General features: G+C 37.0%; 1 protein-coding gene across 2 annotated transcripts in view; it reads right to left on the bottom strand.

The window, feature by feature from the left end:
* The window catches only part of Smarcad1 (SWI/SNF-related, matrix-associated actin-dependent regulator of chromatin, subfamily a, containing DEAD/H box 1), a 60,389-nt gene that overhangs the window by 39,109 nt on the left and 18,575 nt on the right, over window positions 1–2,705 (bottom strand). The window lies entirely within an intron of this gene.

The following is a 2,705-nucleotide window of genomic DNA, read 5'->3' as shown; positions in this document are numbered from 1 at the left end:
TATATATATTCATTCAATGGAATATTACTCAGCCATAATGGCATAATGACATTTGCCAGTAAATGGATGGATCTGAAGACTATCATGCTAAGTGAAATAAACCAATTCCAAAAAACCAAAGGTTGAATGATTTTGTTGATATGTGGAAGCTAAACCACAATTAAAGGGGGCAGGGGGAAAAGTTCAGTAGATTAGACAAAGGGGAACAAATGGAAGGGAGGAGGGATAAAATAGAAAAGACAGTAGAATAAATCTAATAATTTTCTTATATACACATGAAAATACCTAAAGTGAATTCCACCATCATGCCCACTCACAAGAATGGGGTCCTAATTGGAATAAGATATAATCCATGCTTGTATAATTTTACCAAAATGGATTCTATTTTCATGTATAATTAAGAAAAACAAAACAAACAAACAACAACAAAAAGATATGGGCTAGGGATACAGCTATGTATGCAGAGTGCATAGGCTCTACAAGGCTCTGGGATTGATCCACAGCACCAAAAAAGATACACAATATTTGAAAAACAGCTTGGGAAACAATATAGCACAAGTAAAACATTCAGCATTCAGTAGATGGTGTGCCTTATCATTTACTGTCTGTGCTCAGATCTACCTTTGTGCCAGCTTTGCTGATCCCTGGTGAGGGAGAATATGGAACACATCTGGTAGTTACTTTAGAGCTTTACAGAAGTTAGATTATACATGGAGTTTGAACCCAAATCTGTCTTAGTGGAGTCTGGAGTTATGATTCAATCTTGTGATTATTTTTCTAGCTCCAGAACAGTCATATCTGGGAATGTCAAAAAACACTCCTTAGCTCCCTGAGTCACAGAGTATGGGCCACTATTATAGGAAATACCAAATCTAGGATCCTAGAATTGTCACTCTCATTAACAAGCAGCAAGACCACATTCCTGTGGAGACAGAAGAGACTGACGCTACTGACCCATTCCAACATAATATAGTTCCTTGAAGCATACAAAAATTGAATGAGTCTTGAAAAATTATTTCAGTGTATCAAATAATCAGGTGCTGACACGTTTCAGCTGTTCTACTATATGTGTCAATTTTACTGAGGAAAGTCAATGAGGAAATGCAGCTGCTTTGTTTACTTGAGGTGGCAATGTCTCACTGTAGCCCAAATGACCTTGAACACAGGATATTCCCACCTCAGGTCCCCAAGTAGCTGTGATTGGCATTTATTACCATGCCACCATATATTACATAAACACTCTAATTATTACTCCAGGCTTCAACACTGATAGAAATGACTATTCTGATGTTAATTCTTCCAAGCTTTTCATCATGTTTGGATTCTTACCACCTTCTTAATGGAAATTAATATCACATTGATTTTATAGAGTAAGTTATAAATGGTGCCATCACACCTTTATCAAGGAGCTGTATAAGAGGTGGGTTTTTAAGGCAAAAGGAAGAATCTGACACTAGGATTGAGTTCTGCTTTTGTAGAGACAGTTTCATGCACTGTAAGAATTTTTAAGGGTTAAGGCTTTTGTTTTGGAGACTTTGTGTTGTTGCAATAATTGTCTACAACATAAAAGAATTAAGTGAAAACATTAATGAACAAGGGAGTAATTTTTGTATCCCGGAAGCAAACCCCAAGGCTGACTTTAACAATTCCTTTCATAAGGCTCACAATTTGGTGAGTAATAAATTACTACTGGCTTCAGTTTCCAGTCTCCTTTTGGCTATGGTGCTGAACATCATAGTTACTTGACTTTTTGGAACCTTTAATCATACAGCATGTTGTCTTTCAGATTTGGATTCTTTGAGATATGCATTCATAACTTTGATAAAACTTGTTTTATCAAACCAAGAATTTAACTCAATGCAGAGCCACCTTCTTCAGGTTAATCCTACATCACTGATTGAAAACTTTTCTGCAGCTTTCTCATCTGCACAAATGACTATGTCAGACTGCTAAAGGCTTAGAAAATTATAGCACTGTTTAGAAATCACTAAAGCAAACATTACTGGCACTAAAAGGAGTCACTTTTTGCAGGTTACAGCGATTTCCATTTCAGTCATTGTGTATAAATACAAAGATCTATGTGGAAAAGGTTGTTAACTCATTTTTTCACTTATTAGCCTTGAATCCAAATGTTCAATGATATTTCCTTTTGTTCTATTTCTTTATGATGTATTCTTATTTATTTATTTATTTGGGCAGCAGGATGTGGGTTACTGGGGATTGAACTCAAGTGCACTCAACCACTGAGCCACATCCCCAGTAGTAATTTATTACTCACCTATTCTGTATTTTTATTTAGAGACAAGGTCTCACTGAGTTGCTTAGAGTCTCGCTTTCGCTGAGGCTTGCTTTGAACTCACGATCCTCTTGCCTCAGCCTCCAGAGCCCCTGGGATTACAGGTGTGTGCAACCGTGCCTTGCTATGTTGTGTTCTTATTGACTTCTGAACACTTGAGTCCAGCCCAGCCAAACACTTTCATTTTTGTGGCATTAACTCTGATGGTCCAAAATCAGATTCCTTTGTGTCTATTGCTTGAGATCTATCAGATGGTCTAATTTCTTTCCATTTTCTTGTTTCCAACTTCTCATCAATACTTGAAAACATTTGTTTTGCATTCACTGCATGGCATTTTTTAACCAGAATGGGATGTCTGGGATGTTGAAAAGAGCATTTTTGTTCTTTTTTACACCCCCCCCCCCCCCCC

This window comes from Marmota marmota, unplaced genomic scaffold, assembly GCF_001458135.2.
Source record: "Marmota marmota marmota unplaced genomic scaffold, marMar, whole genome shotgun sequence".
NCBI lineage: Eukaryota > Metazoa > Chordata > Mammalia > Rodentia > Sciuridae > Marmota > Marmota marmota.
Note: the sequence above shows the minus strand (reverse complement) of the source record. Positions and strands in the feature narration are given on the sequence as shown.